Source organism: Etheostoma cragini, chromosome 3 (assembly GCF_013103735.1).
Source record: "Etheostoma cragini isolate CJK2018 chromosome 3, CSU_Ecrag_1.0, whole genome shotgun sequence".
Taxonomy (NCBI): domain Eukaryota; kingdom Metazoa; phylum Chordata; class Actinopteri; order Perciformes; family Percidae; genus Etheostoma; species Etheostoma cragini.
Genome location: NC_048409.1, coordinates 4127695 through 4143631, shown reverse-complemented (window position 1 = coordinate 4143631; position 15937 = coordinate 4127695). Strand labels below are relative to the sequence as shown.

Here is a 15937-nt window from a genome sequence, read left to right as displayed (position 1 = left end):
GGTGAGAGATAACATGAGGCTCAGGTACAGAAAACCTTATCTTTTTTGCTCCCTATAATACCTGGGTAAATATCGGGCGGGCCTCTGACAGGTGGCAATCTAAAGAAGGAGGCTTGAATCCTGTTGTGTTTAAGATTCTTGAATGAAAAGTGTGAGTAGGGGACGTACATGCATCCCCATCACTGAATGTCAACCTGTTGAAATAAAATGCAGCAGTAGCCGAGCCACAAGTCTACCCATATTAGTAATTCCCACACTCACACTCACCTCTACACCTCCCAGTATTGATACATTATACATGCAGATGCTTAATATATGCCTCTACGTTCAAATATCCATAATTTTGTCATCATCATTGCTTATAAAAATAACTTTTTTCTTTTAAATCACTTCTTAAAACCCATTTGTAGGCTGTAGGCTTGCTTTTATGGGAAGCCGTGGTTCTCATTGTCTTACCCATTGACTGTTAATTTCATTTTATGCATTCGCTGTTGTTTTTTCCTGTCCTTTTAAGGTGGTCTCTCTTCTATTTTCCCTATTACAATGATGTATGAAAAGTGTGAGTAGGGGGCTTACATGCATCTCCATCACTAAATGTCAACCTGTTGAAATAAAATGCAGCAGTAGCCCAGCCACAAGTCGTTTACCCATATGAGTAATTCACACACTCACACTGACCTCTACACCTCCCAAACTGATACATTGTTCATATGGAGGCTTTATATATGCCTCCCGATTCAAATATCCATAGTTTTGTCATCATCATTACTAATATACATTTATTTGGGTTTCAAATCTCTTTATTTGCATTTACTGTTATGGAAGGTCCTCTCTTAAATCCATCTCCCTGCTTATTTCTTCACTGTAGCACCATCACATTCCCTAAGGGTAAACCAATTTACATTCTTGTTTTTGCTCTTCAGATCCATGCCAGTTTCCATGACAACATAGTTTCACTTTCTCATCTTCTCTGTCTCACTCTCTCTATCTCCCTCCTCTCTTTCATTCCACACTGCTCCTTTCTTATGTTCTCTTGACCTTCCTCCACTGTTTCCTTTTTTTTCCTTTCCAAATACCGGACTCCCAATTCGTCCTCTCCTCTCATTTCCTTACCTAATTTAGCTCATCCCTCTAGGTGCCATAAACCAGCAGAGAAAAATGGACACAGATAAAACATATCTCAGTTGGGGGGGACGCTGGGGTAGAATTCACAGCATCTTTTGGCATTTTCATCACACAATAAAAAATGCAGCATGCTCTGTCTGCTGACTGAATCATTCGCTCTTAAATATTCCCAGGATGATGATGATGATGTCTAGAGCCCCTTGTTTTGGAATTATTTTTTTCAAATTAAAAAAATACTCGATTGGCATTTAGTGTTTGGCAAAAACACGTACAAATTAAAGGAGTAAAAAAACAGACCTTGTGCCCAATAACCATATAACAAAAAAGCTTATTTCCCTTCTGATTTGGCATATTATGACAGAATAATGTAGAGTGCGTATCTCTATCAAATGGCATAACTAAAATCTACAGCTATTTAATTACTCAATGATTAAAAAAGGTCTGATGCCAACAGGTGTGATGGCGCTTCCTCGGCTGATTAATGCAAGTCCTTTCTGCCTTGTCTGGACGGATAAAGGTCATGAAGACAGTGGTGAGTGTCCTTCACGACTCAAACCCGTCTGCCTGTCTCGCTCCATGTCCACAGGTCAGAACGTCTCAGCATGCCACCTCTGTGGTTTGTGATTATTTTCACTGCTCGATTCTGACCTGCATACAGTCCACTGCAGATTTGTGTTTTATTCCTCTACCTCTCAGCATAAATCATTGCAGCTCCCTTCTCTATGATTTATGATTTATATCTCCTTACCTAATATGCAATTGGTTGCCTGATAATAAGGGAAAAATCTGGGTTTCTTATTCCTCCTTTTAGCAAAAAAAAGGAAGGAAAAAGATACTGTGAATGGTCTAAAACACAATAGAGAACCAACTGTTGCAGGTGCAAATCATTGCAACAACTGGACAAGAAAAGCATATGAGATGTACTCCCTGTCTGAACAATGTCTCATGTTCCATTGATTATGGCAATTACTTTGGTCGGGCTAAGAGGGAGCGAGCACCGGAAAGGTATTGATGTCTTATGCCGCTCCTAAATATATAAAAGCCAGTTCTTAACTGTAAATATTGCTGCAGACAACACATGTGCTCTATCAGCATGTCCTAGGTATCACATTGCATTACTTAAACTCCAATCTGAATGTAAAAAAACACTGCCAGTAGGCTATATCTGCAAAGAAGGCCTTCATGCAAGGTTCACTTGAGGGTATGTTGACAAGCCAATCTTATGCTACCCATACCACCAGAGGGAGTAGGCCTATACAACTGAAAAGGGAGCATGTTAAACAGTGCAACAACTGGATCTTCACTCTGAGTAACTTTATAATGCTTCCCCCAAACCTGAAGCGTCTGAGCTCAGTTTAGTGTTTCTGATTTACTTCTTCTTTGAATTTGAAATTTACTGCAATATAATTGTGGCCATAAATGTCTTGAAAGATGTACTGGATCAGTCAGACTTAATTAAATGGAAACAAAAAACACACTAACTGCTTTTTTATTGATTGAAATTTAAGGAAAAGCACCTGGAGTGCATTTTAAATCTACAAGACATTTTTTTCAGGGTGTTGACATCACCATGTGTCTAATCAACATATTGTAAATGATCATATGAATTATTTTTTAAGTGATTGACATTGCCATTCATGTAATCCTAATAAAAATGCAACTCTCAGCCAGCATTGGAGTCCAGTATGACATATTAGTATCCTGCAGTGACATGAATGCCCGTGTGGCCACACTAATTATTGTCAGCGGCTGGGAGTGATAGGGACTCGCAGAGAAATGCAACGTCCTGCCCTTCTACATCTTGAATAGTGGGAGTCATGAACCGCTGCAAGGTGACGCGTCCCCTGATTTCGACCGAAACTTCAACCTAGATTCGCCGTGTTATTTATCCCCATCTGAACCTCCCGTCAAACTGCACCAGCTCCTTTCTTATCAAACATCCGGACCATCTTGCGCAGTGGTAACGCCACGGCGAACGGAGCAAGCAGTGGCGGCGGCGGCGGCGGCCACTCCGGGGAATGTCGACTGGCCGTCAGTCCTGACATCGGCCTCTTCTGATCTCACACACACCAGGTAGAGTACACAGCATTTCAAAACACTGTCACTGCCGAAGCATGCTAGCTGTTTGCTTATTTCCAAGCTGTGTTCCGTACGTGTGGACTATAACTTTCTCTTCTTTTAATGAAGTCTTTGGGTCGCTAGCAAGCCTATCACAAAGTTCAAATCCCGTTAGCTAGCATTGGTTCGCTTGCAGATGTGTGCTACGGCAACGTCAGTATACAAGCAAGTAGCCTAGACAGGAATTAGCATGCTAAGTTAGCCCGTGGACCTGGCTGGCGCAGCAAGTCTCCACTCATGAGCGCCGGGGTTCACACCAGGGGCATGTGTCCTTAAATTCTCCTAACGAGAATGCGGTGCTTGCTCTACTTTGATGTTTTCACGTGTCAGTAAACATGTAAATCCATATTGTGTAAATTACTAATATTAGCTTGCCAGGAAGCTAATCTGACAGATGCAGCCAAAGCAGCATTTGCATGGTTTTGTGCTAAGCAGCTAAACTGTGTTCAGCAGCGTGACAGACAGACCGCGGAACGATAACGTTACTTGTCACTTCAACACAGACTCAGCGTGAGCATGTGGAGACTAACATGCATTTAATATTGCCGCTGCCTAACATTAGTTGCCTCTTTAACGTTACCGTGGTCAACGTTAGCTGTAATGGAAACCACTTATATCTAGCTATGTCATTATAAAAACGTCTTATTTTAATAGGCATTTCCTGCCCCGCTTTGATTCGGTTACACACATTAAAGCATACTATGCAGCTGGACGTCAAGCTAGCTAGCTAAGTTTGTCTGACAACTAAAACGTTATAGTTATTGAAGTTAGTTGTGAGAACGTATGTTGTAATAGCCCTTACCACTATTAGAATTGCAGTTATAGCTAAACTCTGTCACACAGTATTTGAAGTGCTTTTTCTCACACACCCTTTTTCGTGTGTGTGTGTGTGTGTGTGTGTGTGTGTGTGTGTGTGTGTGTGTGTGTGTGTGTGTGTGTGTGTGTGTGTGTGTGTGTGTGTGTGTGGTCTCAGTCCAGTAACCTTAAGACTACCAGATGACCCTGCTCAGTTCAGCCTGTTGAATATGGTGTGATAATGCTGCACTTTAACCTGTTCACAGAGAGAGAGATAACATTGCTTTTCTCCTTTGCTACACAGCCTGTGCGTGCACATGCGCTTCATGCTGTTTGTGTATCTACAATATCCTGGTGAGCTATATATAGCACCTAACAGAGTTTGCAACTTGAGCCGAATTGTCTTACAGGGCTCGGTACACTGTGTGTTGCTTTCCTGCTTTGCTCTGAGTTCAGAGCATCTTCTTCTTCTGCTTCTTCTTCTTCATCTTTTCTGGCTGTTTTTTTACATTACAGTCCACACCCCCCTGTAGGCCTTCATGCAAGTTTTATTTTGTGCTTTTGTTCTCGTAGCCTTTGTGTTTTGTCCTGGGGGGTCCCTGTAAATGAGGTTGTAGTATATAACACACCTAATCTGGTGTGTCAGGTCTTGATAGACCAAGTTTAGTTTTTAGTCCATCCAGTGCTCATCACTTTACCAACTGGTATTTTAGTAATCAATTGTGTACTCTGTACTTAGATGAAACCCGCGCCAGAACAGGTGATGATAAACCAGTCCCCCTGTAACAACAAGAAGGCTAAAGTGTCTATAATTGTAGAGGAGTGCAAAATGTGAGCCTGCATCTATTGCTTGACACATTCTCGGGGTGAATGAAAAGTCTATTTCCTGCCTCGTTTGTTTTGTCCAGCGTTTGATTTGAAGGAGTATGCGTGTGTCAGCCAATGCATGTTCACACAGACTGCTCCAGTGCAAGCAGAGACAGATATGGTGAGCTGCTGACAAAGTGTTTCTTATCTGGTTAGGTGATCTGAGAACTTTGGGGTGCGTTACAGGGAGCACCGCTAAGGTGATCTATGAAAGAATAATGTGATATTGAGAACGTTTGCACACGACAGAATATACTGAGACACTTAAGTACTGGACTCTGTAGGCCTATCGAGGAAAAAAAAAAAGCAACGCCCCAGTCTAATCCCTAAAGAGGAAGCATGTAGTCCAAGCATTTTTTTGGACACTTGCATTACGTTTAACAGTATCTGTTATGGTTCTGTGCTTATCTTTTGCATATTTTGCATGCAGGCCTTTCAGACTAAACTACTCAGTCCACACTGTTGCTGGTCCTCAACCTTTGCAGTATACATTATATTTAACCACACCAGGCGGTGTCTTCAGGCTCTTTAACCTTAATTTGTCCGGTCAGATGAGAACAACACCATTTGAACTCGGGTGTGTACCAACAAACACAGAGACCCTTTTGAGCATGCAATTCTTAGTCCCTTTACAAGCAAACAATGCTGCTGATTGCTGAAAGTGAGAATGTTGTATACATTCAGGATTTAACCCTCAGATACTGTACACTGTTTCATGGGTGCAAGAGGACAGATGTTCACCTCTGATTGTCAGCATTTATGCTTGGAAAGCCTTGTGTAACAAATTGAGTCTCAGTGGATGCTTATATTAAGATGTTTTTTCACGTGTTCAAAGCTGATGGAGTTGTACGATTTAGTAAATCGCACAGCCGAGTGTAGCCTTCATGGTTACAGGGGAAAGAATCTTGATTTGTTTTGACTGCCATCATACTGCCAAGCTGCTCTAATATCCAATGAAGGAGATACTTGTGGGTAGAGCTGGACATTATATCGATTTGATATTGAAATATGACACTAGATATCGTCTTAGATTTTTGATATCTTAATATGGCATAAGTAGTGTCTTTTCCTGGTTTTAAAGGCTGAATTACAGTAAAGTGATGTCATTTTCTGAACTTACCAGACTGTTCTATTATTTGCTTTTACCCACTTAGTCATTATATCCACATTATTGATGATTATTTATCAAAAATCTCATTGTGTAAGCACCAATAATCAACACTACAGTATCGAGTTTTGACTAAAACAGAAAACAATGCATCAACGTTTCCGTTATATCTAAAAAATTAAATGCATCTTGTGAACCAGGTACGCTAAGTCTGCCTTGCATATAAAAAATAATGGGAACTAAGAGTTGGCAACATATTTTTCATGTTTGAGATAATAAACAAAACTTGTTGAGGATCTAGAGAGTCTCATGCTCACTGTGACAGCCCGTCTCATTGCATCTTAAAGTGACTCATTCATGTCAAAATACTTCCAAAACTAGAGTATTTGGGTCCCTAACACAATATGTCAGCTGGATTTTCATCACCTTCTTCTAAAATTATTTGGAAGATGTTGCGAATGCATGATACTTTTATGCATTCATTGCACATTGATCAGACTGATCAGCTCAAAGCTGCTTTAGAGAAGAGATGTTCTGATACCGATACCAGCATCGGTATCGCCTCTGATACTGCCTAAAGCGCTGGTTTTGGTATCGGGAAGTACTGGAGTTTATGCACTGATCAGATACCGTGTAATAAAGCCCTAAAGAAAATCTAGGTTAAAGTAGCTTTATTTATGTTACAGCCAAACTGGATGATAACATAAAGTTCAGTGGGGTTCACTGTTTTGAGAGTTTAACCTGAGCCAGACCGACCACAAAGATAGAAATTATATCACACCCATACAGGAACAGTACACAGCTGTTGAAACATAATCAAATATGACACACTGGTATTGGGATCGGTACACGGTGTTGACCGATTGCAAGTTCAGGTATCGGGAAGCAAAAAATGGTATTGTACTATCTCTACCTTAGAGCGGTTAAGCAGTATTTGAAAATGGTGCAGGATGTGGTCTTTGGCAAACACTAGGCTAGGAAGCATAAATCAAACTAATACCCTTAAAAAAACAGGTAGATATAGCTCTTTACCAAAGCAAATGTTTATTTTAAAAGACCCCAGAAGAGGCTGGTGGCACTTGTACAGCCAAACCAACCCCATTGTTCAGATAACTATTCATATTCTTGTTACTAAGAAACTGACATTTTCTGCTTCAAGGAACTGTAAGGGCATGCGCTGGTGTAGAATTGGTACACTTAATTCAAGTTACTTCCTGGTATGTGAATGCTGAACTCTTTACACACTGTTCTGGTACAGCCTGCTGTGTGAATGCACAGTGTGTGGGTCTCATGGAGCTCTGTGGCTTTAACAGCGAATACCAATGTTCCCTCTAAGCAGTGTATTGCAAATTGTATAACATGTATAAAATGCACTTGTTAACTTGTTAACTCGAGCTGGGATTCTACTGGAGGCTTTGTTTGTCACTCTTAAGCATTCTGGTCCTGCTTTTCTAATCCTAGAATTACCTACAGTTGGTATGTGATATTAAAATGTGTAAGAAACTTACTTATTCACAACTTTTAATTTACGGTTGGTTACTTTACAAAGTGTCTGTTGGACTATGCTGTAAATTAGCCAGAAAAGGCCACACCTGCTAACACTTTGATGATCTGGAGGTAATTTCCCATCTTATTTATATCCAGTGCAATAATTATAAGTATGCTTTTTTTTTTTAATCCAGAGAAAAGTTCCTCTTTCTTTCATCTCTTCTCCATTTAAAGTCTTTTCCCAGCTTACACCATTGCATCAGCTCGGAACACTTTGCTTTCTTGTACTACTAATTCTTTTAATAGTTTCGGTACCTTCAAAACAATTTTTTTCATATATCATTTTGTTAAGGACATTTCTGAGATAGCAACTTGGGTCAGTTTTCTCTACTTGGAGGTCTTTCTGTTGCCCAATTTGTGTAATGTGTTTAGAGATTTTAAACGATCATTAATATCCTCTGCTCTCATATTTCACCTAGTGCGGTGAAAATACATGGGCACGGATGCAGCGCCACTTGTAACATTTGGGATGCACCACTAAGGATGTGACAGTATGGGGGAAAAAATGTAACCTAAAGGTTATAGTGACCAGAATGACCATGATTTTTGGTATTATCGCGGTATTTTTAAAAGGGGTTTCAGTGCTTTTAGCATCAACTCTCCTCCTGCATGTTCTGCAGACAGGAGAACGATCTTCAGTTAACTGTCCTTCTGCATTCTTATAATAACCAAAATATGCCCATGCTTCAGACTTGGTCCTCTCAGAGGGCTGATGCATGTCCCGAGCGCTGTCGGCTCCTCCTTCCGCCATGATTCAAACTTCAAGAAACGCACGTTGTAGGCTACACAATGCGCCTGCGCGGCAACTTCAGGAGACTCGGATGAAGCTGGGACGGATTAAACACACGGTTTCCACACCGTGCTAATCCACCGGGATGATGATGGTGTATTTATTGAAAACAGTAATTGTTATAATCAGCATTTCTAAATCGGTTTAGCGTTATACCGGTAATCGTTACATCCCCAGCAAGTCTAGCGTGTACACATTTATTGTCTTTTTTACATATGTAAACATGGCGAAAAGCAGGTGAGTCGCTACTGCTGCTGGTCCAATCCATTTTATCTAAATAGAACATTTAAAAAAAAAAAACAACATAAAACAACCCAAGACCACACAGTTATCATGCTGGGTTAAAATCCAGGGATTACAAGTGAATTTGGTGGAGGAAAAATCCACACAGTGCCCGTATAGGCTATTTTTTCACAGCAGGGATCGCCCCGCTTCCCACCACAGGCATTTCCTTAGTGTGAGATTAATAAAGTCTTGTCTTATCTTATCACTGCGCGCTGCCGGGCTCACCACTAACAGTTATCAGGTTCTCTTCACTTTGACCACTGACGGGCAAAGAAAACAGGCTATACCCTCCTACGGCCGCCATGGCTGCACCTTATTGGACGAACGTTACACTTGGGGCTCCCGGATTTCAAAATGGATCATGATGGCGTCTTGTTTGGCAAAACAATCTCTTATTTTATAAAAATAGTTCACCGAAATGTGTTTGTGACAACATTTTATGCGCTAAATATGCTGAATATGTCTTCATTTCAGACAGAGAACAGTCAGTTTTAAAGAGTCCCGTGAGTTTTTGCCGCTCCTCCAAAGCGTCGACCTATGAACTTGCACGTGATCGTGACGACCGTCGCGATAACCGGTCCGGGGGTTGGTCGGTGTCGGTCTTGTAGTGTCACCTCTCCTCCGTCCAAGACACAGTAAGAGTGTATGGCTGTCAGTCTAGTCTGACATGGTGACTGTCAAAAAAAAAAAAAAAAAATGCGTAGTCTGATCCTGGCATTACACTTTTAGTCATTTAAAAAAAAAAAAAAAAACATTGACCCAAGGGAAAAACCACACACTGTGTCTGATTGGCGTCCTTGCATGGGGAGTCTGGTGTGTGTTCATTTTGACACTGAATGGCTACTGTCCATCAGCCTACTGCTTCTGTGCCGTAATGCCTGCCTCTTGTCCGTTCTGAGGCTGCACTTGGTCTTTTTCATTGCTCTAGTTGGCTTTTTTCCCAGAATGTGCTGGAAAGGATACAACCCTTGACCCTCTGTGCAAAACGATCCCAGTACTTCCCTGAGCTGAGTTAAAACCATGGACTAGTTGCCGACAGCCTTCTTACCCCTAAAGTGTAGCCTGTTGAGATCTTTATCAGCGGTTCTCTGGAATGCCCAAGAAATCAAACCTGGAAAGCCAGAGTTCTTGCAAGAACACAATTTGAATTTGCTCAGCGAGTTATTTTGGCATTGAGTAATAACTAACCTTACGGTTCGGGGCCGCACCGCTGGAAACGTAACGCTAATCTACAACAGCAGTCTGTGTCTGATATAACGTTATTTACACTGATTTAAGTGTTCTTGGATACAGAATTTGTTGCACGTGCGTGACATTAAACCACCAATCACAAGCAAGGATGATCCATTTATCAAACAACCAAAGCAGGCCCGCTAGTCGACCACAACCTGAAATTTAGAGGAAGCAACATGCATGCATTATTAATATCATTCACTTTAGCCTGGATTGGTAGTATTATATGAATACAATGGTGTCATGTCAGTTAACCAGTGTATTAAACTACCTCATTTCCCTCTCCAAAATGTCTTTTAAAGAGTAGTCGCAGCGCTTACTTGCTTTCGTGTTTGCAAAGTTCAACAAAGAAGGGTTCACATTAGAAATTTTTCATTTTCAGTTTTATTTTCCATGTAGATGCACTCGGCTACAAAATCACCCCAGTAGTCGAGAATGATTATTTCCAAATAGAACTATTCATGTCATCTTGTACAAAGGAGTCTTTTTAGATATTGCAGGAACAAAAATATATCTCACTGTCAGTTTTTTCCAATATCGTGCAACCGCAATTTGTATTTGGAAAAAGGGTCATAAATTGCAGAATATTGCAATATGTTTAATATCGCAATAATGTCGTATCGTGGGCCCTCTGGCGATTCCCACCCCTACTGTTCCGTGAGGCCTGTTACATCAAAATACTTCAATGCTTCACAAACGTGTCACTTTTCCTTTTTTTCTGATGGCCTTTCCTCTGTTGCAGGCCCTTCTCTGTGCACATCGCCTACTGGTTTGCCTATATTTACTCAGCCCCGTGACATGTTTTGTTGCCACAGCAACCCTCCACAACCCCCCCTAGTGTGCTGGTTTTTCTTTTGTCGGCTGTCACCTGTGCAGTGTGCACTGTCCCACAATGCACTGCACTTTACCCCCAACAAGTGCTATGAGCAGACTGAATTGTGAGTGGAGAAGGCAGCTATGCACATCAGACTTGTAAACAGAGTTTTTGACTTCACTTCCTCCAAAAGTAAAAATACCTTCTTTTTTTTTCCTGAAAGGTTTAACGCGACCGATTATCAGACCAACTGAATCTTTCTCCTTTTTAGATGTTTATTGAAATAAATGCCGACCTGCAGTAACCTCTTGGTATGCTTACAGACTAATACATTCCTACAACACCAGGCTGCAGAAAAAACAAAGTGCATGTTGGGAGAAGAGCACAAGCGTGTGGTTGACGGAAAGGGGGAAGGGAAGAGAAAAGTTATGGTAAGGTCTATAAAAAGCAAGAAATGGATATGGCTATGGGGTTGAATGTGGTCAATAATCCATGAACAGGGTTCCCTCGTTCCCTCTGACCAAAAAATGCCAAACGTGTTTTTTTATTTCCCTTTTTTTTTTGCTTACAAGACTTTTTAACAAGTTCTAGTTGAGTCCTTTCCATGCCTACAGCTTACAAATACAGTATAGACTTCTTTCTTATAAGGTAGGAATTTGGATCTACTGCCTCTGTGTAAGAAACATTCACACAGTCGTTTCTCAGTTTGTAATATTATATTCTATCAGACATGGATGGTTGGTGCTTTCCTATTAAGTGTGACATTAAGAGACCCAGGAGACCCCAACAAAAGTCTGCAAAATCTGAAGGTGCATTTATCAAAGCAAGTCTGAAGGTTATAATTGAAGGGATGCTGGCACCAATAATCACTCAAAATATGCTGAGGACTGTCACTTGGAATTAGTTTCACTTTATTGGTGTCAGTTGGTTTTCCATGAGTGAAAGTTGGCGGGGCGTCAATAGCTGATTCAACGTCTTTCAAACGTAGCAGAGCTCGCCTGTCGTCATCCCCGTTGTTTTTTTTTTCTAAAGACGCATGCCTTGCAAATTATACTGGCTCTTCCTACAGAACGGCAGCTGACCGAACCATTTCCACTTTGTGTTTTCTTCCCGCAGATGGGCAGCAATTGGAATTCAATCAAAAGCAGCTCACTATAGATTTCATGTAGGTCAGTTTGGATGTTTGAAATTTATTACCAGATCTTTTTTTCTATAATCAGACAATGCTTACTATTTTTTTTAATTTTTAATTTTTTTACTATAGTATTATATAGTTCATGTAGAACAGCTTGACAATACTTTTTTTAATATGCAGGTGGGATTTAAAGTCTGTGACAGTACTTGGATGTATTAAACTCCTTATACCATCAACAGGCTAGTCATAGCTTTGTCTTCTATGTTGCTGCATGGAAACTGAGTCCTAGTCCACATGTACGTAAGTATCTTTTTAAAAATAGCCTTTTCTATGTGTTTTGGCCTTTTGTCAACACAAACGTTTTAGGTCACTAAAAATGATTCTTTGGCAAAAGTCCTGCTCGAATAAAGATGTTCAGATACTTTCCATTGTTTTGGTTAGGTATACACCGACAGGCCTATAAGTATTATAATGCATTAATTGGTTTAATTAACTACTAATCGGTATAGGCCTTGAAAAAAATCAGTATCTGTTTTGGTATAGACAGGGAAACATATGAGGCGACATTTTGTGCAATGGCGGACGTGGCAGAAATAGTGTTCCTCTTAGGACTTTTCACATGTTTACACATAGTTACTCTTACACTATATTGAAGAACAGAGGCATCAGCATCCGCTACAGAGCGATTGTTGCGCAATTTTGCCATGTAGCCTTCTGGTAATAGCTTTTATTGGCCAAAATCTTCTTCTTTGTGTGATTGGCCAACACGTTATAGGGTTAGGCTTATATCTCTGCTTGTTTGTTTGACATGCTCCAGACAGAGCTTCGGTGTGTTTTTTGCGACATCTGGACAAAGGTTTTTCTTTCAAAACACTGCTTCTGTGGACAGGATTGTTTTAAACGAAGGAGGAATAAACCCAGGGGTGGCCTTTTCTTTAGTTTCAGTCCTGTCCTTGAGCTGCGTCAGCTGGGATCGAAGGTTGTACAGTCGGTCCAATTGTTGGTACGTGTTCAACTACATTACCACTGCACACTGTCGTTTAGGTAATTTCAAATGTGAGGTAGGAAGGAACCCAACCAGTGACTAAAATCTCATATTTATGTCAATAAGACCCCCCCCCCCCCCCCCCCCCCCCCCCCAAATTTAATTGCACTATACTTGGTGTTATTGCAATGCATCCCAGTCAACCTGTTCTCTCACAGTAGCTTCAATGTGGTCATGGTGTAGCACGGTTATTTCTACATTCTCACATAAAAGGGTTCACAGGCATCCGTGTTCGACACATTTCGTAAAATTTGTCACGGTCAACTTAAAGGTTGATTCATTTATTGAAGATGTCCCGCAGGTAGATTCAGCAGCAGAGACTGAAACATGCAGCATGTCCAACTCGGTGGTAAGTGGTGACAAGGGTGACAATTTTGGGCTTGGCGGAAACCTTTGTGTGTGGACACAAAGCGAGTCATTATAACAACCACATAGGCCACATTACATGTGTGTGACGTAAAAGCTGGCGAAGGACCCCCCCCCCCCCACCCCCATCAAAGGTGTGTTTGTTTGCTTCATTTGAGCAGGTTTGTATAAACCAGAGCTGTATGTTATTGTTTTCTGAAAGCAGCAAATACTGTTATTAATTACTGAAAAAAACAGCCTAACTTGTAAATAATACAAAAATTGAAATGCCCCACAAAAAGTAACATGACGTGATAGTAATTATCCCCGCCGAGAAAATGTTTTCAGCCTGGTTTGTCCATCTGTTTGTTGGTTTGTCTGTTGGTCAGCAGGGTTATGGAAATCAGATTTACTGAACACAACAACACAAAAATATTTCTTGGAAAGTATACAGTACATGCAGTCATTCGGGAGACTCCTGGCTGGACCAGACAATTTGGAAAGATCATGATGTGGTTGAGAGAAATCTGGGCCTTTCGGTGGTGAGAATTTGCAGTCAAGACTAGAAAACAAATGGCAAAAATGAACGAGTTCAAATGAGAATATTTGTATTGTTGCCTGCCATTGTTTGGATATAGGTGACAGGATTGAAGGAGAACTCAATCTAATACACTTACGCAGTAGTCCCAACCGTGTTTTTAACATAATTTTCATCTTTTGGTGCCTGTTGCATAAAGATACTCAACTCTTTACAGCTGATAACATCCTCTATAATACATATGTGATGCTCTTGAACCTTGAAGTACCTCAGACCGGTGAACCTGACACGCATGTTGGAAGCGGCTGTCCTGCTAGATCACCATAATATTTGATTAAAATCCTTGCAGGACTCAGTAGACCCTGCAAGGCAAGGTTTTAACTTAAGAATAGTCCTTCACAGAGGTATTTTCTCGTTAACAGTCAAAGATATTGTGTTAGCCGCGGCCTCGTCCTGAGGTAGACAGCAAGGTAGCCAAGCACATTGGAAGCATTTTGACTGGCGCCATGTGCAAGTGCAGTCTGTTAGCTGACTGATGTCAAAAAAAAGCCTCAACTGTGCATCTCTGTGTAACGGCGCTACTGCGTCACACATTTCTCATTCATCGGTACTGTTAAACACTGGTTTCGACCCACAGAGCACCACTGTGGCATCTGTTTGGACTCGTAGCCTTGTATTTTGTTCTTACCGTTGGCCCTGACTTCCCAGGGCTCTCTGGGTCTATTAATACCAGCTCGCTCTAAAAATACAGAGCACTGTGTGACCCACTCAAACTAAATAGCTCAACCTCTTAATGTAGACACACACACACAGCACTTATAAATCCTGACCTGTATTATAGTTGCTCTACCATTGATCTAGGTTAAATCAGCCACGAGTTCCCTTAATATACATCATCCCTGGATGGTCAGCCGGGGGGGAAAAAACGCGCTCTGCCAGGTGAGCTATAGGCCTCCGCCAAGGCAAATGCCTTTTGACAAATTATTTTAAATTATTTATCAAACCCTTCAGGCCTATGAGAAATAAAGGGATTTTTGTTTCCATAGGGGGGGATGTGTGTGTACTTATCCTCATGGCCCTAAATGAGTTGGCTTTATTTGCAAAGGCCATGTGCTATGGATTCTAAAACTCATTGGATTATTTCTCTAATTTGTGTGGAGCAACAGATTGGATGCATGTGGACAAGTTCCAGATGCTAAGTTGAATTTGTTTCCAAAACAACTTTCATGAAAGTGAAAATGTCAAATGAGGAACAGGAAATGGAGAGCATTTTCTGCCCCGACACATTTGTTGATTGAATAACAGCTCCCCCTTGGCCAGCTGATCTGTGCAACATGTTTGGTGAAAGGCTTGTGCAGTATTTCACATACACACAGAAAACAATCAGACATCAGGGTGTGAACAAAATATTGTCAGCCCTCATATTTTTGTTTTCAATTTCTCTGCTGGCTCGATGTCACATGTTGATTTGATGATTATAGAAACAACAGTCCTCCATGGAATCAGCAGGTGTCAGTTGGGCTGGATCCTCTTGACTTGATGGTGACACTGTACACACCATGGATATAAAACTATATCTATGAAGCATAAATCACTAACCTTGGCATTAAGAAATTGTCATGAATACGTAACGCTTTGGTTTGTGTGAGACAATTAGGGCTGAACCACTTCCTTGAGTAACTAGAATAATTCGGATACTAAAAATCCTCTTTGAAAATTCTTTGCCTCAAAGTTTAGTCAACGTTACGTAACGTTGTAGTTTTCCCACGGATGATTATTATCAGCGATCAACGGGCGGACGCCACTGAAGCTACTGAGGTCACAGAAGCTGTGTTTTAAGCTTTTAAAGAAAAAAAAAAAAAAAAAAACTTTGCACAGTGTGTCTATTATAAAATTGAACTAGCTTACCACCGTAGCAGGGCGTCAATGCTACATCATCTCCAGGGTTTCCCCCAGTGTTTTGCAAGTCTGGTGGCCCACCAGACAAACCAGCCCCTCATCCTGTTTCCTCATGGCAACTTAATATGCACGTGATTGGCGTCATCAGACCATGCTGCATGGTGATGTCTGCATTCTTTTTGGGGTGTTTGTGGCTCAGCGGTAGAGCTGCAGTCCTGTGTCGAAGTGTCCTTGGGCAAGACACTGAACCCCGTGTGTGTGTGTGTGTGTGTGTGTGTGTGTGTGTGTGTGT

General features: G+C 41.1%; 1 protein-coding gene across 1 annotated transcript in view; it reads left to right on the top strand.

Moving 5' to 3' along the window:
• Positions 1-2851: 2851 nt before the first annotated feature.
• bcl9l (bcl9 like) overlaps positions 2852-15937 on the top strand; it is a 32800-nt gene continuing 19714 nt past the window's right edge. The window contains exon 1 of the mRNA XM_034866297.1: positions 2852-3192. The gene's annotated coding sequence lies outside the window, so the exon portion shown is untranslated. The remainder of the gene's footprint in view (positions 3193-15937) is intronic.